Here is a 21,761-nt window from a genome sequence, read left to right as displayed (position 1 = left end):
GATAAGGACTACTGAACGGGAAAAAAACCACTGCAAACTAATACGTAAAATATGGGCGTGCAACCCGGCTCACAAAAATACTGTTACTAGGTGCAAATCGGAGTAATGACTTATATAATATGCCTGAAACTGAACATAATATATAGGATCGTTAAATAAATGATGAATATATGAGCCATTAAACTGTAATAATATAACAGACAGACATTAAGATGTGTCCCTCTGAATACTTGTTATTGTACACAATATGAAATCGGAAATACAAGGATCTGAAACAATAATAAACGTTACTGCAAGAGATACATCACGTGATGCAAATGCGTTGGAAACGGACGAAGGGCACATATTTGACGTCACAAAATACAATGGTATATCATGACTCGGGCTACGCATTAGGCTCTAGCAGCCACAAGGAACAGGTAGACACATGGAGCAATGAGCAGAACAGGAACAGTTTCCCAATAGGTAAGATCAAGCAGGAACCTATATAGACACACTAACCGTATGACCACAGCACTTATAACTCACTTAGAGATATACTCAGATTCCACTGACCATTATAATTAAGATCACCATGATGTTTGCACTTTGTGGACAATTTATTGGATAATGTACAGATAAGTATGCACGCCCGAAAGAATAGATATCACAACAGTGAATGAGGTATTAAGAACCGCTTTAAACTGCGCACGAAACGGACACACGAACAATACGAATGCGCACCAAAGCCTCTTGCGGCACAGCTCTTCCTTAATCATAAATGAAAAGACACAGAAGGAAAAAATATCCAAAGCAACAAACGTAGCTCACACGAGGTAGGCGGCACACGGTGCAGCCACCCTTCTTGCATTTCTGCACAATTGAAGGTGGCAGTTACAAAATGATGTGGGATAAACATTCCTTTAAGAATGTAACGAATAAGGAACGCACAAGTTAATATGAATGAGAAAAGGAGCACTGGCAGTCACACTATCATGTGCACCTGTTTTCACATAAATACAAATCTCCAAGTAATATTAAACTACCACGGGCACAGGTAATATAACCACACAGACAATAGTAAAGTCTGTCTAAAAATCAAACTTTTGCAATCCTTAGGGAAGAATACACATGTCACAAGGAGTCAGAATCCTGACTAATTGACCAAACTCTGCAGAGATCATAATTGGACTCAGGAATTGCAGGATGTTTTAAACCCAACAGGAACCCCGCTAAGTGAAAATCACTTGCCTTAATAGAATGTAAGCAATACTCTAATTAAGCACAATCTACAACCAGTAGAATAAGCTAGATGGTGGTATGTCTTCACACACCAACCCATAGTAGATCAACTCTAACTCTCCTTACCCATCTAACTCCTCAGAACCACAGAAATGTGTTCAATCAAGATCATCATTACAAAAGAACGGAGAACACTTTGACTATTACTATATGACTGTGATGTTTATAATATGCAAAACTGCACTGTCTTTATGAGCAACAAACTATATAATAAGATAATGTTATAGTGCTTGAAAAAAAGCCTAAAGGGCGAAACACACGCACGTGCCTCCTAGCAGAGTTATGTTGTCACCACTCTAGGCACAACCTAGTACTTAGGCACAAAACCGTTGTATAATATGTGAATAAATACAGTGAAACAAATGAATAAAACCAATAAGTTTTATTCACTAATAAGTGTCCATTGAAAAATTATTAGAGAAAGACATTTGTGAAAACTGTTTACACTAAAGCGCACAGACTATAGCATAGAATTGTAACCTCCGCCCTAAGAAACGTTATGTGCCTGTATGATGCACAATTTTCAGGGTCTTGGTCAGGCTGCATAAGTACTGGGATGCAACCTTTGTTCATGTCAACGGCCTAGCTCTATTGCTTCAGTCCACACTTTCTGGAGGTGTGGAACAAGCACTGGTAAAAACGCTTTATACAGTTCGGCCGTTAGGACATCACTCCCAGGGGCCTTTGCTGCCGGCAGTGTTTTCTTTGCCTCAAGAATTTCAGTAGTGTAAATGGGTGCATCAATTATGCTCTGGTCTTAATGATCTAGCATCGGGGGACAGTATCCCCTCCAGGTACTCGGATATTCCCTCAGAAGACTGGCATTGATTCTATATAAAGTAGCATAGTATTGGTTAACTATCTCCTGGATGCCGTTGGGGGTTGGGTTGTTACAACTCTCCCAGTAGTGTCTTTTATGGTTTTAATTTCAGTGTGGTTCCTTTGCCCCCCTTATGTGCCATGCTAGAACACGGCCCGGTTTCTCACTTTCACCATATTTACAGGCTGCTAAAGGCTTGTATTGGAATTTAATTTCCCAGTTAGCCGTGGCTGGAAAGTGGTCCAGTTTCCAGAATGTTTTTGATGCGGGTTTCCATGAAGGCATTTTTGCCATTATCAAGGACTCCAAAAGGGACACACCCAGCACATTATTCCGACGAGATCTCGCCCTCCAGTTCACATTTTGAACTTGCACTGCTTTCATGTCCACTTTTAAAGACTGGAGTGTGTGGCCTTCCTCCACCTCTACACAAGAGAACGGGGTAGGGGACGGAGTCACAGGTTCTCCCCGTACCCCATCAATAGTATGTGCTGCTGATCGGGATATTAAAGTGAAGGACAATTGAGACTGGTGCTTATTCCCTTTACTCATGTGGATTATAAAAGTACAGGACAAGGCTGTCACTGTCTTGAGACCTGGGCAGCTACGTTATATTCCTCTCATGTGCACTGCCGGATATTTCCAGTAGGTAATGACCGCATACCGGAATCATTAGTACCCCCTCAGTATGTGATGATGGGTGTTGCGTGCAAGCTGATTATCAAGCAGAGTCCAGAGCCACCAACCGGCCTGCTTTAGTAAGATGGGTGGAGGGTGGCTGTCAAGGGGCTAGCTTTGGCAATGGCTGTCTAAGCTGGGCCATGGGGCAGCCCATGCACAGCATGGGATGGTGTGCTCTGCGCAAGTCAGGATGAAGGCGACCGGGAGACAAAGATGCTGGTGCAGGAGAAGCACTCCCAGTCTAGTTTTCCCCTCGTCTCCGTTGGTGCACAAGCCTGCCAAGCTCACTTGCTCTACTCCGAGGGGAGCAGTCCTCTGGCATGGGGGTCCCAACTGCGGGCCAAAATTGCACTCCGGCAGACCCACCATTGACCCAGATTTCAGTGTGGTTTCGCCCAGTCTGAACATTCCCCATTCCCGGTTCTTGAGCTTCTGGATCAAGCTGCCACCTTTTGTCAGGTCTCTCGATTGCCCTGGGCCAGGTACTTTTTTAATAGATTTCATAAGGGGTATAGAATGAACCCATTTTTTTTGTCTCCTCTTGAATGTGTTTTATGAAACCCATATCAACAAACTCTTAGACCTTGATCCTAAACCTACACAATGCCCTTTTAAGTAGCACAGTGTACTCCTTTGTAGGGAAGGTTATAATGCAAGGGTCTTTGTCTTTTGGACAATCTAATGGATACTCCCCCTGTTCTATGAGCTCCCCTACCAGTTAGATTTCTGCACCAATTCATCAACATCTTCATCATAATTCTGTTAATCATCTTCCAGGGGATCAGAATCTCACAGGAGATCAACGTGAACCCTCTTTTTTTTTTATTAAAGTGTGTTAGCATTGCTCATCCCTTACCTTCAAAAGAAGTGGCAATTTTGGTTAAGGTGTCTGCAAAATGAGCGGTATCAAACACATGCTTGCTGGACAGTGTGCGTGTTTTTAATCGGACTAGGGGTTCTTCTCCATCCCGCTGCCCCTAACCTGATGGAGCACTGCAACAGGACATTCTGCTGCATTGTAGAAAGGAGGTGTGTTAGGTCAGACGGAAGCAGACAAAGAGGTGGCATTTATACCTGTGTTGTTTATACAAATGATAAACAAAAGGCCCCTCTGTCCCTAACAAAAAGGGGTTTTGTGCTACCTAACATAAGTGAGGTAGTCCAAATAAAAATAGTCTGTCCTCCGACCAAAAACTACCATATGCTGACCCTACCACTAATCAAAGAAAAGGTTGTATCAACCACCAAAACAAAAAGGGGTTCCAGGAGAATGACTCCCTTCTCCTGAACAGTCCTTCTCAGCCTTAATAGTTGAGACGCAGTTAATCAGTTCCTTTCGTTCTTCAAAGGGACTCTTCCACCTTCTCTCAGGTGTCCCCCATCTTAACTTATTTACAGTTCCTTGTTTCCCTACGTGAGGGTATTGGCCTCCACTCTTCTGAATTTCTTTTGCATCAATATCCCTCTCACTTATAATTGTTTCACAGCCTCTCATTCCACAAAGACCAGTGTCCCCGACATGAAGGTTCTGCCTTGGTATTCACAGTCTTTTGACTTTCTTTACTGCTTTTGTAATCACTTGGACAAGTGTGAGGAGTCCCTCAATATTCGTTATGCTCTGCTTCTCTCACAGTTACTAAAACAAGTACGATGTGTCCCTTGGTATTTGTTATATACTCAGATGCTTTCACAGTTACTGGGATGAGTATGATGCGCCGCGCTACATTTGTTATCCTCTATACTGTTTAGCGCCTGCCTGTAGACTTTCCCGGGTCTCATTACCGTTTCTTCCTGTGGGGTCGGGATCAAGCGGTCGTGAAAAACACTTCCAGTGTCTTCATTTCATTACCTACTTTGCTCTCTGCTGGGTATTTCTCACCCAGGTTTGAACTTTCCGGGCTTCACCTGCTCGCTGAACACGACTCTCTAATGCAAGTCCTTCTTAACTTTTTATGCATCTGAGCTGGGTCCTCCCCAGCGGAGGATTCTTGTTGTTCTATTTCCCGGAAGTATTCTTTATTAATCTGTGGTTCCCACTCTTCTTCTCAGTGGATTTGTGTTGGGTTCTTATACTGGAAGTTGTATTACAATAGCAAACCATGGTCGTTTCAGGTTGTGTCTTCTAAGGCTGTGATGGTCTGAGGGGCTCATAGGAAAGTGGGGCAGGGAGTTCCTCCACGGAACGGGAGTCCTTGTCCCCAAAAGGGGAGTCTCTCCCTGCGAGGTCACGCTTACCGCCACCCCTAGAGGGAATGTTGCATAGTGGTCTCACCTCCCTAGCCTCACAGGGAAGGGCTCCCATCAGGGGAAAAGTGACTAGATTCTGTGAATCATCACAGAGGCTAGAGGCTGGCTCAGTGTATGTATGTATGTATGTATGTATGTATGTATGTATGTATGTATGTATGTATGTATGTGGGGGCTGTGCTTTTGTAAGAAGACTTACTCTGAGAACCACCCTTGCTTACTGTGCTCATTTTTTCTACAACATGCTTAACAACGGGGGGAACTTTGTGTTTTTGTTTTGATGTTTGACACGTCTTGGGCTTGACGTCTTTGACCGGTCAGACTCTGTAGCTTTCAGAGATGACACTGGTTTTCCGTGCTCCCCTCGGAACGGGTGCCTCCAGGCTTTGCTTCAATTTACAATCCCAAAAACAGGCCAGTCTCATGGTAGTGACTGTCTTCTCCATAAGCCGGCTTGATGCAAGTCCTATGGAGCTGGGGGCGACAAAGTATTTCCCTTTGGGGTACCTCTTTGTGTGGCTGCCTAAGGTAAACTTTGACCTCTGCACTCAAACGCTCGGCCTCGATAACCGTGCCAGAGGCTGAGGTCTTACACTGCGCCAACGTGGCCTGCATGGTGTAGGTCACCCAGTGCTTGACTCTGCACTTAAGAGTTTTGGGCCTGAAGTAATTGCTCACCAGACATTCATCTGTGTGATATCTTGGAAAGGCAATTATTACACACCCTCTGTGCATCCTTCATAGGGAATTTCATGTTCCACTGGGGGGATGGGAGAGGGGGGATTTCAACGGAGTGTCTGTTCTCCATGTGTGGTCAGTGAATAAAGTATAGCTTTAAGTACAATGTGTACAAGGTTAAGACGCAGTCAAGTGAGATTAACTGTGACCCTCCCCCACTCTTTATCCAGTACACCTCATCAGTGGCTGGATCAATGGAAGTGCGTAAATAATCAATTTCAGTCTCTGACTTTCCAAAGTTGACACTACTGGGGTTTTCAGTTTTGAAAAGACAGTGAAATGGAATTGAGTGTTTTGGCTGTTTCTATTCTGTTCACATGCGAGTAACAGATAATGGGGGAAAAAAATCTCATGTCGTTGGCACATGAGGGACCATGGGTAACCGCACACAGTAGGAATAGTGCAATAGGAACGTCCTTTCATCGCAGGACGTTTTTTCGCTGGGTTTTTTACCGCAAATCTTTTAATGAAAAAAACCCATCTAATTTTTTGGGGAGGTTAGACAATTATATATATATGGGATGTGGGTGTTGGGGAATAGATAAAAATTTAAGGGAACGGGGGTTTGGGCCCCCCCCCAAACATAATTTTAAAAAAATTGATGGGTTTTTTAGTGAAAAAATGCAAATCATGTGAATCGAAGCAGATTCGCAAGCTCAAAAGAAATATATATGTCACTCATCTTCAGAACACAGAGTAAAGTTATTAGCATGTCCAACCTGGAGCGCGTTTTTGCCCAATCTCTGAACCAAAATATTTCCAACTTCCATCTCCAACTAGACAAATACAACTGTGGTGCATAAAGCAGAATCATCTTTGTTTCATTCCATCTTCTTAGAAGGGCAGTCTAAAAATCCCTATTTTGAAAAGGGGGAATTGTATGAACCTAAGGCGTTAAGGTTTTTCCTTTTCAGACTGGATTGCGAAGGCCATCACATTATTTCTTATCATTTTGTATACCAACATACAGTAAGAAAAACAAACATTAAGATAAAGTGTGCGTGCATAAAAGCGGTACAATATAGCATTGCAAAAATTCACTTTAATCTTAATGACTTTCCCAGATGACAAGAGTTTAAATTGCTGACCATCTTGAAAAATAACATGACATGAAAAGAAATAAATAAAAGTGATGGGGAAGAGGGAAACAAATCACAGTCTTTGTTTAACCGAACAGCCGAACATTTTCCAGGATGTATACTATGGTCTGCAGTTTCGCTTTACATTGCTTAACTGGGTTAACCAACTCGTTTTCAATAGAGAGGTGCAGGATATTCTCAATCTTCACCAAACCGCAAGGCAACATATTGCATTTGCACTTTGTAATAGTAATTCTTCCAGTCTGGCACTACCAGGCCTCCTGTTAGGATAAGTGTAATGTAGTACATTTGTGGGATCTTGCCTGCCTATAGACGTTTTAGCAACATACTCTTGGCTCTAGAAATAAATCTTGCTAGGGGTTAACTTGGAACATTCTGGTATACATAGAGCAGTTCAGGGAAAATAACCATTTTAATGAGGGACACTCTACTTATGAAGGAAAAGGGGAACTGGATCAATCTTGCCTCTTTTCGCTCCAGTATCTCGAGGTTTGGCAAAATGTCCCTCATACAATCATTCCACATCAGTAGAGAGTACAACAGCCCAAGTATCTGATCTTAGTGCTTCTGTTCTTGCCATAAAAATCACATTTTTGTCCTCCATCTTTTGCAGCCCTGGTGGGAGGAGCCTCAATTCAGACGTAGTCCAGTTAATCTTCAACCCAGATAGGTTCCCAAAGGCATAAATAGCATGCATAATGGGAGAGAGGTTATGGAATGGGTGTTCAATAAACAGTAACATCGCCTTTATATAGGGATATTAAGGTAGATCTATTACACCACAACAAAGCAAACCACACAGACTCACACAACAGCACACAACGGCTACTGACTGGAAAGCACCCCAAGCCCAGCGAACAGCGTTAACCGGGCTGAGGCTGCCAACGGCACGTTACTGCTCTCTTGCACTTTTCCCGCTCGTTCCCACTAACTCACCCACCTTCCCTGTTCAGAGCCGCCAGAGGGCCAGGGGACCACTCCGGTGGTGATAATGCGCGGTACAAATATCCTTTAACATTAACATAGAGTTGAACCCCTCATTCCGTGTGGGTCTTTCTGAGAAGACACACAAGCAGTTCAATGGCCAGGCTGAAAACCAGAGGGGAGATAAGGCATCACCGACGGGTACCTCTAACCAACGTGAAAGGTATGGAGGCTATATTATTCGTCTTAGCCATCGCTCATGGAGAGATGAATAGAACTCAGATTTAATTGGTATATCCCCCTCCCAAGACCCTGTGCGAACTGCAACACAGTAAATAGAAATTGCCAATGTTATGCATCAAAGAGAACAGCCTGCGCTGGTTATGTTGTGTCAACCTACCCAGTATAAATCCAGGCTGATCAGTGTTGACTAGGTGATGCAACAATGGGACTATACAATTACCAACAACTTAGCCAAGATCTTATCTGTGTTGATCAGTGAGAGCAGTCTGTAGGACTTACAATTTTCCAGTGGTTTGTCTGGTTTCAATAACACCGTTATAAGGGCAGTCAGAGGATTTCATTAGAACTTCCTCCCCCAGTGATGAATCATAAGGCTTTAGGATCCAGACACACGAGTTCAATGTTGGCTTTATAGAATCCCACAGCAAGTCCATCATTACCTGGGGCATTTTGGCTGGGGAGAGCTTTAATTGCCTCCTTGATTTTGTCAATTGTGTTTGGGGTATTTAAAATCTCAGCTTGTTCATAGCTAATTTGGTTGAGGGTTATCCTTTCTAAGACATACTCCATGTTCAGTACCTGATATCTTAAATGTATACACATTCTTGTATAATTCCAAGACTATGGGCCGCATTACACGTTGTGCGGTAACCATGGCGCTATTAGCGCCATGGTTGCCGCCAGTATTTTAACGTGTCCGCCTTGGTGGATGGCGGAATTACCGGCCTACTCCAAGGTGAGCGGGGCCGGTAATTCCCCATTCACCAAGGCCCTTCCCCATTCCCATTTTTGCCCCCATAGGGCATAATGGAAATGGGGAAGGTGGTAATTAATTAGCACTGAGGTCCCTTTGCGGCACCCTACTTTAACAGCTGGTAAAACCAGCCGTTAAGGTCGGGTCCCGCAAAGGGAACTCGTAGTAAGGCGGTAAGGGTTTACCGGTACCGGTACCCTTACCGGTACACCCTTACCACCTACCGTGTAATGAGGCCCTATATCATTTATATCTTGATCACCTATGCATCTAATCCCACCTTGATTGACCACTGCACATTGCTCTCTTTTGCCGATTCAACCATACCAGCATTCTCCCAGGGCTATCCACCACTATCTTTTAGCTTGCAGATTACCCTCGAAATAGCAGACCTCACTATTAGCACGGAAGACACCCAGTTGGCCACGTATCTCACAGAGCATTTCTCGGTTGTTGGACTTTATGTATTTTGCCTCTAGCTTTGCAAATTTAAGTTCAGAATTTGTCAAGTCAATCCCAATCGTTTTTAAAAATGCCTCACTCCCAGGGGATGGACATACCCCTGATGTACCATTTAAAGGCTACCCAAACCGTTATAACACTGTCCACTGAAGCAGTATCTGTTTCAAAGTATAAAGAAATATCGCTCATCAGATAATTATTGGATTCATCATCAAGTAGTGCCTCTCCATTAAACCTCCAAGATCTTTGAGATATAAAGCGAGTTGGTGCAGATAAGGCCATTATGACTGGGCATGAGCCAATGGGGTCTGCGGGGCACACATCACTTTTGCCGAATATGATTTTTGCCGCCTTTTATTTGCTGTTTTTGTTTTCACCACAAACCAGGAGATAAGTTGGGATAAGGTATATATTGGTGTGGGGAGAGGTGCAAGGGGAGGGATGCGGCGGGTCTCCCCCTGCTGTTTGTGGTAAAAATAAATTTGGCGAAGTTGACATTCAGCAAAAAAAAAAAATGCAGCAAACCTTCATAGAACCGCCTGCGGAAGAATCAAACAGGAAGAACTTGTCTAGCCTTCCTATTGTCCTTTACTTTTGTAATATTCCAAGTCATCAGCAAAATTGATATGACCCTCTATTGAGAATGAACATGGGTCAAATACTCTGTTCTATGGAATTTCTCCCACTCAGCAGGGTCTACAACCACGTTTTAGCTCACTGCACCCTTCACACCACAGGGCAGCCCGGAACCGAAATGCTAGGCAATTCTCCTCTAAACAAGAGTACCATCAGCAACCCCAGACACCTGTTTCGGCCTAGTCGGGCCTCATCAGTGAGGTGTAGCTGAGCCTAAGGCACAGTGAGCAAGGGGTCCAAGTCTGATATGACCTATTACAGATGATATATGTAACATTCACGTTGTGAGCCATTCCTTCTGCTGCAACTGTAACCAATGCAAAGAATGAGGAATACAATTCCTTTCTACCATAGGAGGAAAAAAAGGCATTTGGGATGCACATACCAAAGAGAACTCTAAGTAAACTGTCCCCACTGTGACCAACTAATAGAAGTTATAAGTTCTCCCCGAGAGGGCGCACCTTCCCATGAGGCAAGGGTGGTGAGGCTGCTACCCGATAGTCCGCCTAGGGTTGGTTCTCAACAGGAGGATCTCATGGGAAGAGACTTCCCCTCTGGGGACAAAGGAGAATGTCTCGGGAGAACGCGGTATGACAACTCTCCACCCACACCTTGTACACCTTCCTATCCCATTTTCCCCAACTACTTATCCCATACTTCTATGCATGTTTGTATGTCCGAAAACTTGATCACTATTGCAACGAGGAAGAGCAGGGACTACCTAAGGGAGGCCTACTTCACAAATACTGGGACGAGGAGGAGGTGCGCAACAAGGAAGAGCAATGCTCAGAACTTGGATGGACAATCTAGTCTTTTATGTCTGCTTATGATAAAAACGAAGAAGGACTTACTATGCTGTCAAGCCAGCCCCTGAGCAACAGCAGGCATGGAAGCTGTAAGCCCCAGCAGCAGAGAGACAGCGGAGACTGCAGTGCAGAAGAAGCCAGCGAGTTGCAGATGGAGGCTCTCCAGGACCGGACGTTGGTCGGTCCTTTGACCGTGAGGCCAGGCAAAGCTAGAGGCTCCTTAAGAAGGTGGACCGTGGGTCCAAGAGCCATACTTACATTTCCGGTAGTCATGGGTGACAGAAGCAGACGTGAAAAGCTGACAACCGCGGAGGAACAGATGGCCAACCCGCACCCAGAAGAGCCACAGTCATGCGCAGGATCCCCTAAAGGTAAAGGGGGCGACGGGCTGGACGTAGGGAGGATAGCAGGGCCTAATCCATATGCTGCAAGAGTTATAAGGTCTAGGAAGAGGCCAAGAATGGTCTAGGATCCAACGAGAAATTGTGAAAGTTACACACACACAAACCCAGAGAGGGGGCAAACAAGATCTGGGACCCTGAAGAGAGAATTGTGAAGATTGGAGGGAATCTCCCTCTGGCTGGTGGTCGAGTAAAGCAACTGACCACCAGGGAAGGGTTGAGGACCCAGAAACAAGAGTACAACACAAGTCATCTTCCTCGTGACAGTACTTTGGAGAAAAGGGCTCCAAGTACCCAAATACAAGGAAGAAAAGAAATACATGTTTGGGACCAAATAAATAAGATTCCTACAAGTCATCATCTTTGTGGCAGTACCTGGCAGGAGGGTGAACCAGATCTGCCAAATCAAAGCAGTAGGGAGGAGTACAGATCATCTTCCTCGTGGCAGTAGTACTTAGCAGGGGAGTGAAACAGGTCTGGAGACGGGGAAGCCTGGGTCTGGGTCACTCAAAGTGAAAGGCAAAGTGTTGAACTGTGAAACCAAAGTGAAAGAGGGGGCAGGGAGTCATTCCCCCCCCTGGTGATGTTGAATTGTGCAACCAAGTGACAAGATACAAGGAGAAGGGAGTCATTCTTCTGGTAACCAAAGCTGAAAAGACTGTCAGATACAAAGTGTTCAAAGATAAGCAGTGTGCCTGACAGAGTGCTGGCACTTTGTCTTTTGTGTTGGAGGACAATTTTGACCCGGGGAATGGAGTCATCCAACTTTTATCCCCAGTCCAGAAGAAGGGAGTCATTCTTCTGGACCAAAAAGGTCTACTTTATAGGATTTTGACACAGGACGGTGGACTATTGATTTACACGGACACTCTGACAGAGCCTTAGTGTTTTTTTTTCCAATATTATTTTTATTATTTTTTGGCATGACAAGTTATTAAGGTTCTCTGAGTATTACATACTTAGTAGGCTAATTATAGCATGTATGAGATAAGAGCGGGACTGGATGCAACTGAGTCATGGCAAGTTATGCATTAAATTACAAACACAATTATTAATAACAACTGAGGAGGGGGAACTGGGGAGGGGGGGTATGAAGCTTTATGCGCAGTGGGGACAGATGGCTTCTGAGTTCAGCAGTGGGGTCATTTCAGGGGGTCAATGTGGCTCTCCGGCTGTGTTTCGGGCCAGTCTTTCGGAGTGGACTCGGTACCGATAGGGGGCTAGTTTGATTGGCTGCCGGTGGCACGAGGGTGTGGGGGAGCCCCGTCGGGCCTTGAGCCTAGTTTCAGACTTGTTCTTTTTCAGTCCTGAGTTTCCATCCATCGCAGGGTTGGGGGCTGTCTCGCCATCCCCGGGAATTGTTGAACATAGTCCATGGAGGGGGCCCATATGTGTTCGAATTTGAGCTTGTTGCCTAGCCTGATGGCTGTGACTTTCTCGGCTGCCGCAATTTCCCAGCATTTGGCCCACCACACGTGTGTGGAGGGGCCCTCCGGATTTTTCCAAAGTCTGGCGATGGCGATTTTGGCGGCAGTAAGGAGGTGGGAGCATAGGTCCGCCAGGCAGCCTGTGAGGGGGAATTGACCTTCTCCTGTAGCCCCATGTAGCACGATTCCAGGGTCCCAGGGGATGTTGAGCCCGGTGATAGCTTTAATCTGTTCTAAAATGTTCTTCCAGAATAAGGCGGCTTTTGGGCAGGACCAGAAGAGGTGGAACAGGGTCCCTCTTTCTGAGCACCCTCTTCACCAGTGAGCGGGGATCGATGGATTACGCTTGTTTAGTATGGCAGGAGTTTGGTACCATCTGTAGCAGACTTTAAATGCACTTTGTTTGTTACGCATTTTGAGCTTTTTTGTGCTCGGGACCATATATGTTGCCATTCCTCTGGTTCAATCGGTCTTCCGATGTCTTCTTCCCATTTCAGCATGTATGGTTCTTTTTTTGTAGGGTCTGATCTGCCCAGCATTTTGTACAGTGCAGAGATTTTCCCTTTCGGGGGATTTGCTGAGAGGGTGAGTTCTAATGCCGTTAACTCCCTGCTGCCGTGTTTCCTGACTTGCGGGTTCGACAGCCAGTGCCTCAGTTGCGCGTAGCGAAACCTTTCAGTTTCCGAGATCTTGAATTTCGCTTTGGACTCCTCAAAGTTTAAGGGGCGCCCGTTCTCGAAGAAATCCGCCATTGTTTCCAAGCCACCAGCCCTCCATTCCGTAAACTGGTTTGGAGAGACTCCCGGGAGAAGTCCGGGTTCCCCCAGATAGGTGTGAGGGGGCTCATTAAGCCTCTACAGTTCCATCGGCGGGCTGCCTTTTTCCAGCTGGGAACCGTGTTCCTTGTTGCTGGTAGGGGGCCCAAGTCTTGGGTCCCTTTGGGTTCTTTGGAGTGGGGCAGAGCTTCTAGCGGGGTCTTACTCCAGTCTTCTTCCAGTTGTAGCCACCTGGGGCGGTTAGCGCTGTGCTTCCAGGCGAAAGCTGGGGCCAATTGGGCTGCTAGACAATATCTCGCCGCGTCTGGGACCCCTAGGCCTCCCAGAGCTGTGGTTCGGAGCATGATGCGTTTCGGAATACGAGACTTCTTTCCTTCCCAGACGAGGTTCAGGATCTCTCTTGGGAGCTTTTGCAGGGCCTTTTCTCTGATCGCGACAGGCAGTGCTTCTGCATAATATAGCAGCCTTGGGGTCAGATTCATTTTTATTGCTATGATTCGGCCAAACCAGGAGATTTCCTGGGTTTTCCAGCGGTTGATGTCCATTTTCAGGACTCTGAAGAGTGCCGGGAAGTTTGCCTTATACAGCTTCTCAGTTTTGTTGGGTATCTGAACTCCTAGGTAGCTGATGCTGCTTTTTGCCCAGGGGATTCCGATCTCCTCCTCGAGATTGGATTTGTGAGTGTTTGGGATGTTGATGCTGAGTGCTACGGATTTAAGCTATGTTTATTGTAAATCCTGAGGCTGTTCTGAATTCTTCTAGGGTTCGCCATAGGGCCCTTATTGATTCTGCTGTTCGGGTGAGTGTGAGGAGCACGTCGTCTGCGTATAGGGCGATTTTGTAGGTTTCTTTTTTGAACGTGAGGCCATGTATTGATGGATTTCGGCGGACCCTATCCGCGAACGGCTCCATTGATAGGGCGAAGATGAGTGGGGAGAGTGGACATCCTTGTCTCGTCCCCCTGGTTATGTTTATGCTGCCAGATTTGGCCTCGTTGAGGCGTAGTCTCGTGGACGCCTTTTGATAGATGGCTAGGACCCATTTTATGAAGTTTGGGCCGAAGCCGAAATGTCTTAGGGTTTCCTTTACATAGCCCCAGTCGAGCATATCGAAAGCTTTGTGCGCGTCTAAGGAGAGGACTGCTAGCCTTGCGCTCAGTCTGTTTGCTGACTCTATGATGTTGATGGTTCTGCGAGTATTGTCTTGGGTGCCCCTACCCTGGATGAAGCCCGCTTGATCTGGATGGATGATCTCTGGGAGGTGGGGGGCCAGACGGTTTGCCAGGATTTTGGCAAATATTTTTGCGTCGTTGTTTAGCAGCGTTATGGGTCTGTATGATGTGCATAGCGATCGGTCTTTCCCCGGCTTTGGGATCAGTACTGTTATTGATTCGTTCAAAGACACTGTCGTGGAACCAGTGGAGAGAAAGGAGTTGAATAGATTTGCCAGCTGCGGTACTAGCAAGTGAGCAAACTTTTTGTAGAATTTACAGGATAGTCCATCTGGCCCGGGCGCTGTGTTCTTCAGGTTTCGGATCGTTTTGCTAACCTCCTCCACTGATAATGGGCCCTCCAAATCAGGGAGTGAAGGCGATGGCTGGGGTTTTGGGATGGGGGCCAAGAATTGGGCAATGGCTGGAGTTGACGTTGGAGGTCCTGCCATAATTTTGTTATGGTGCTGCACCATTATCTCCAGCTTGTCAGGGTCCATGTGATGTGAGGAGCCATTTTTGTCTAGCAGGGTTTGAATGTGGATCCTAGTTTGAAGTTTTTTCAGTTTATGTGCTAGGAGCCTGTTCGCTTTGTACTGTTAAGGTAGTTGTACTGTTTGGTATAGGTTAATGCTCTGGCGGCTCGGTCTGCCAAGTGGATTTCCAGCTCTCTTTTTGCTCTTTTTAGCTCTCATTGCGTTGTTTTCGCATAACATTGTTTGAGCTTGTTTTCTAGTTCCACGATTCTTTCCTCTAGCTTTCGTTGCTTCAGTAGATTCTGGCGCTTGAGTCTGGCTGAGGAATCCATCGCCACCCCTCGGATTACCGGCTTCATGGCGTCCCATACTGTTGCTATTGCGGTGTCTGGATTTGTATTCTCAATGAAATAATTATGGATCGCCTCCGAGAGGTCGGAGCTGGCCGCTAGGTCGGTGAGGATATAATCCTGCAGCTTCCATTGTCTCTGAGTGGGTTCGGGCGCTCGTTGGGGAGAAGCAGCGACATCGTGACTGGCGCGTGGTCCGAGATTACTATGGGCCCAATTTGGATGTTCTCCACGCAGGTGGCCATGGAGTTAGCGGCGAGCAGGTGGTCGATCCGCGAGTAGCCTCTGTGAGCATGTGAGAAGAAGGTGTAATCTCTTTCTCCCTCGTTGCGTAGTCTCCATATATCTATTGTCTCGGTTTCCTGCAGGAATTCGGCCAGGGACAAGGATTTGCCGAAGTCTTCCCTGGAGGCTGGGAGCGTCTTATCCACTCTCGGAGCTGGAGGGAGATTGAAATCTCCTCCAATTAGGAGGTGGCCTGCGGAGAAGGCTGTGATGGTTGGGAGAAGGCTCCGGAGGAATTGGTCTTGCTCTTTGTTTGGTCCGTAGATTGCAACTAAGGTGATCGGTAGTTCGACTAATAGTCCTTTCAGGAGGAGGAATCTGCCTTCTGGATAACTTTTGATGGTGATCTGTGATAATGGGAGATTTTGGCCTAGGAGGATAGCGACTCCTCTCTTTTTCTGTGTAGCGGAAGCGAAGTAGCATTTTGGGTAGCGTCGGAAACGTATTCGCTTTTCATCTTCCGCGATCAGGTGGGTTTCCTGGATGAAGACAATGTCAGCTGCTAGTTGGTCTAGTCTGTGTTCCACTGATTTCTGCTTTTTAGGTGCGTTAAGCCCCTGAACGTCCCAAGTTGTGATAGTGAGTATTCTGTCTAGAGATCCCATCTTTTAAGTCCTAAGTAGAACGCTTCGTGGTTCCCCCGAATTTTCTGTTCTGTGTCTTCGGTATTGAGTGCCGCCATGCTCCCCTCTTTCTCAGACTCAGCCCCCTCTTCGTTCCTCCCCCTCTCCCCACTCCCTGCCCCCCAACAATAACTAGGTTTCTGGACCAGCCTTTAACCAACGGGGCACTCGGCCGGACCGGTGTGGTAGCTCTGCTTGGAGGCAAACATTGCCTCTTCTGTTAGCCAGTAAAGTTCAGGATGAGGTTGCTGAATTTGTTTGGTGAAGTCAGCTTGAGGTCTTTCGGCTTCCCGCTCAACGGTTGTTGTCCCTTTTGACCTTCCCCGGTGGGCCCCGAGGTCTGCGGCGCCCCGACACCTTTGACCAGGCTCTAGTGGGGTCTCCGTGGGATCTCCCCGGGGCTTCCGCAGCTTCGGCGGTGGACCTCTCCTCTTCTTCCGGGTTCATGAATTGCTCGGCTTCTCTAGGAGAAGGGTTTGTCCAGGATCTGCCTTCCCAATTGAAGATTAAAGCTGTAGGGAAGCCCCAGCGGTAGGTTGCTTTCCTCTCACGTAGCCATTCGGCGAGGGGCTTAAGGGCTTTCCTTTTTGCGAGAGTGGACGCTGCAAGGTCCCGTTATAGGGATATTTTGGCGTCTCGGAAGTTGATTCGGGCTGAGCTTCTGGCTTCTTTCATTATTTCTTCCTTGACCTTGTAGAAGTGGATTCTCGCTAACACGTCTGGCGCAGAGTTTGCGTTTTGTCTGGCCCTGACTCTGGTAACTCTATCCAGTTCTAGAGGGGCTCTGTCTGGGAGCGTTAGGATGAAGCGAAATAGGCTGTTGACATAGGAGTTAAGTTCTTCATCGGGGACAGAGCCAGGTATGCCCCTCAAGTGGATATTGTTGCGTCTGGCCCTTTTTTCAGCCTCTTCTCGTTTGTACTCGAGGGCTTTGCATCTGGCCTCTAGTGAGGCAAGTCTGTCTGCCCCTTCCCCGATTTCAAAATTTTGCTCAAACAGGGTGGTTTCGATTTCTTCAGTTCTGGTTTCGACTTCCCCTACTCTTTTGTCCAGGGACGCTATTTTGCCTTTCAGTTCCTCTGTGCCCTTTTGATACTCCTTAGTTATGGCAGCTAGGAGCTCTTGGAGGTCCGCCTTTGTCACTCCTTGGGTTGGTGGGTCGTTATGGGTGACTGTGGTTGCGCCCGCCATGTCGTTACGCTCCCCTTTCTTAGATTTTTCATCCATGTTGGTAAATAGTATGGTCGCTATGTCCGTTTGCTTGGACGATTTCTGATTTCTGGCCATTTACTTCTTGTGACTTGGGCGGGGAGTCGACAATTCCACACTCAAGTAGGGCTGTATTAAGGCGCTTATGGTCTCCCTGCCACCCCCACCTCCCTGCTGGGCAGGTTTATTTAAGGTGTCTGCTGCGGAGCAAGTCGAGCAGTCAGCTGTTGTGCTTTCCCAGGGTTTTGGGGCCTGGTGGGGGGGGGTAGTCGGGCTTCGGGCCGCTCTCGCGCAGATCACTACTCCGGGGGATTACGGTAGTCTCTGGGGGAAGGCTCGATGGAGTCTGTCGGGCTGCGGGATTCAGTGATCGGAGATAGAGGAAGACTCCCCCTCCAATTCGTGTCCCGGACTCACTCTGGGGGGGGGAGGGAGGGTGGGGGGCCACAGTCAGGCGGGCCTCTCCCATCCGCAACCGGATCCATGTTGGGGAGACTTTATTGCCGGTCCGGGGAGCTCCCGCACTGTGCGGCAGGTGCCGCCCTACCTTCCTCCAGATGTGGGCCCCGGGGCCTGCGTTTCCAGGGTCGCTGAAGGGCTCCTCACTCCCCACCCAACACAGACCAGTGGAGGGCACACTCCCGCGCCCCCAGCTCTGGCGAGGTCGCAGGGGGGTCCGGATCACCCTCTGGCTTCCGCCGGCTGCAGGCGATCGTGTACTGAGAGGTCCGGGGGGGGAGGGAGAGGAGCTCCGGGCCACACTCCTCACTGGTCAGGCTCACTCCTCTGCTGTTGGAGGCTCCAGGACCTGTTGCGTCGATTCTCCCGCACCCGAGCGGGGAGGGGAGGCCCTCGGAATGCACCGGAGGAACAGCTGTGTTGGGTGCTGTTCGTAGATGGGGCTCAGTCACGGTGAGAGGGAAGCTGGAAAGTTCGAGAGGGGGGGGGGCAGGCTCCATGCCTAGGCCTGCCCTGCAGTACGGATGGCGGATAGCTGTTTCTCCGCACCGGGGCTGAAGGATCGCAGGGGCTCGTCTGGAGGCGGGGCTCACTGCTTCCGGGCCCCGCTGGTGAAGCTGTCACGGGGGACGCGGGTGGAGATGCTCCCCCAGGCCTTGATGCTGCAGCGCCGCAGGTCTCGGGAACCCCGGGAGGCGAGGCCCGGGGATGGAGCCCCGCGCCACCGCACTCTGTGGTGGGGGCACTTTGTCGCAAACGCTGATCTTCGGGCGCGGAGCCATGGTCCTCCTGCTCCAAGATCGGAGGGCACGCTGGGCCCTGTCCGGAGACAGATCACGCAGCTCTTGCGGTTGGACACTGCGCCAACCCTGTCGCCACCCCGGGCAGGAGTGTCAGGATCTTCGTCTTTTTACCGGTGAAGGAAGAGGGGCTTGCGCTTAACACTGGAGCAGGCGCTCGCAGTTCCCGCTCGGTTCGGGCACTGGAGGTAGGGCCGGAATTACGCCACGCCATGGTCCGCCATCTTGGGACGCCGCCAAATTCTGCACATCTTGCCGGAGGGAATCGCCTCAAGCTCGGGTCCCTTGCAGCTTAGGGCGGCGGGAATGCGGCATGGGCTGCAACCGCCTCCCGGCTCTGCAGGGCGCCGATTTTGTTCCTGAAAGCCTGTACTTTACTGGGGCATTACGGGCAAACACACGGTCGCGGCTGTTCGCCATGGCGCTAAGCCATGCCCCGAGCCTTAGTGTTTTAGTTGATGGAGGGAAACGCCTCTTAGAGAAAGAGAAAGTTAGGTTTTCCCTTTATTTCCTTGACTAATAGAAGTCTATAGCAATCACCTGTGTGTCAGTCTCCTCCTTCTGCACCCTTAGACCACCCACAACAGTAGCGCACCAAAACCAGAATTATCCCCAAACAGTTCACAATAAAAAAAAAAGAAGAAAATAAAGTTCCTGTGTTATACGCTATAGGAATAGCTAGAGCAGCCACATAACTGTGGGCCACAGCAGGGGTCTCAACAAATCATAACATAATTCATCAAACAAAATTGCGTAAACATCATGTGTAGTCTTTCAAACGGTTCAGAATATCAGGTCTTTCTTTGGCGTCACTAAGTTCCCTGCATTTACTTTTCGCAACGTCCTCAGCAGCCCCTGACTCAGTGAAGAAACACATGCAATCATTGATGAATTGTAAAAACAGGCGTAACTTCAAGAAACCATCTGTTTTTACTATTACTGTCAGCAACTACAATATTGTGCATTGCGCACATATACATGCATTCAGTAGCCTTAACTGAAATCCTATCAACACTTGTATTTTAAGACATATGCATTTAACAGAAAGATGTACGTACCTGGCAGTAGACAAATCATCACACTTTTCATTTGCCATTCTTTTGTGGAACAGGTAAAAGATGCTGAAATCAAAATAGATATTAGTCAACTCAAATGTCTGCATGCATCATAAAACCGTTATAGCATTTAATGATTACACCATAACTGCAAAAAGATCCTGCACCATGACACACAAGGATAAGAGAATTATGGATATAAAAATTATTTCCATGAAATATTTTCTTCAACTTTTACGTATAGCAATGTCACCGGTCTTAAGTCATTTTTTTAAATTATTCTTATGAGCAGCAGACAAACCACACAACATTCCCAAAGGAACACCCCAAACCGCTATGAAGAGCCCCTGCCTTTTGAAGTTTTAAGCATCACTCTTTACAAACAACTTCAATCAAACACCTTTGTACAGTGCTGAAAGGAAGGAACAGGAAAGGAAACAAGGAAGTAAAGTGGTGCCAAAGAGGCCAGGGGAGAAAAAAAGGATAAGGATGGAGGGGAGATAGTGATGAAGGGGATGAGGGATAGAAACAAGAAAGAAACAACCACCCGCCTATATTTACCAATGAAATAACACTGTCAATAAGTCCCACTGTTCCTTTAACAGACCTCTCAACATCCCCCCACCCCTTAAAAGCAAACTTGCAGTCGTTTACAAAAACCACATATGAATGGTCGGGACTAAGAAGAACCAGCAAACATGGGGGGGCGTGGCTTGATGGCTACGTGAGAGGAAGCTCCTTGGAAGAACTCCTGATGATCCGATTTTGATCCTGGGAAGAAGTGATGGTTTTAGGCGGACTTTCGAGCCCAAAGTGCATCCAAGGGTGCATGAGAGTGGGGGGCACATGGTGAGTGCCCTCCCCACCAGCGAGACTGCATATCCACAGAACTAGACTTCGAAGAAGGTGGCGGTCGCACAGTGGCAGGGCAGCACCCAAGATGGCCGCTCGTGGACAAAGGGCCATAAATGGTCTGTGGAGCTGAGGAAGACAGAGCAGGCCGGAGCGGGGCAAGCCCAACCAGAGGGACGAGTCGCATGCGTCTCTGGGTGGTGGCAAGAACATAAGTGCGGGCCCCCACTGAGGAGGCCCTGGATTGTGGCGTGTCAGCTGAGCCTTGCTGAGAAGGGGTCGGCAAGCGGACCCCGCAAGGCGCTCCGCAGCGCTGGAGACACAGCTGGGCGTGTGTACCCAACCGACGCAGCAGGATGTCTTCTAAGGTGGTGCGAGCCCGGATCAAGCAGCCCACGATGGAGGCCTACGCTAGGTCGCCCCCGGGCGCAGAAGGGGGCAAGAGCAAAGAGGCCCCTGCAGCGGCGACGGACCCACCGGGTACTATCCAGGAGGTTCTGGCAGCAATTGCCGACTTGAAGGTGGCTTGGGAAACGAAGTTGGGCCTGGCCATGAAAGAGCTGCAGGAGGGCCTAGACCTTAAGATCCGAGCGGTCCAAGAAGAGGTGAACCTGTTGCGACAGGACGTGCGAACGATCGCGGAGCGCACTGGGGAACTGGAGAAGGAGTTGGCCCCGACTACGGAGGCGTGCAATGCACATGCTAAGGAGCTTCATGCCCTCGTGCAACGAGTGGGCAATCTGGAGGACAGAGCAGAGCAGGCAGAGGGGCGTGCCAGGCGCAACAACATTCGCATAGAGGGTGTTCTGGAAGAATGGAAGGACCGAACCCCACGGAATACGTTGAAACCATGCTCTTGCAGGAGATTACAGGCGGGGAGCTGACCCAGGGGTTCGCGGTCGAAAGGGCGCATAGGGCCCTGACCAGGAGACCGGCCCCAGGAGCCCCCCGCGGGCGTTGATCGCGAAGATCTTGAACTATCGTGACCGCAAAAAGATTCTCGAATTTTTCCGGAAAGGATGTATGATAGAAAGGGGGTCAGCGAAAATAACGGCGTATCCGGACTATACGCTGCTTGTACAGCGGAGTCGAATGAACTTTGGATCGGTGAAAAGGAGGCTTAGAGAAGCAGGCCATCGCTACATG

The 21,761-nt window shown here is 48.1% G+C and overlaps 1 protein-coding gene across 4 annotated transcripts in view; it reads right to left on the bottom strand.

The window, feature by feature from the left end:
* SGK3 (serum/glucocorticoid regulated kinase family member 3) overlaps nucleotides 1–21,761 on the bottom strand; it is a 1,805,260-nt gene that overhangs the window by 1,303,397 nt on the left and 480,102 nt on the right. For all 4 annotated transcript variants that reach the window (XM_069621138.1, XM_069621137.1, XM_069621136.1 and 1 more), the window contains one exon: nucleotides 19,767–19,829. The gene's annotated coding sequence lies outside the window, so the exon portion shown is untranslated. The remainder of the gene's footprint in view (nucleotides 1–19,766; nucleotides 19,830–21,761) is intronic.

This window comes from Ambystoma mexicanum, chromosome 5q (assembly GCF_040938575.1).
Source record: "Ambystoma mexicanum isolate Mex_15411 chromosome 5q, UKY_AmexF1_1, whole genome shotgun sequence".
In the NCBI taxonomy this organism is placed as follows: domain Eukaryota; kingdom Metazoa; phylum Chordata; class Amphibia; order Caudata; family Ambystomatidae; genus Ambystoma; species Ambystoma mexicanum.
The sequence above is the reverse complement of the archived record's forward strand: the minus strand, read 5'-3'. Positions and strand labels throughout refer to the sequence as shown.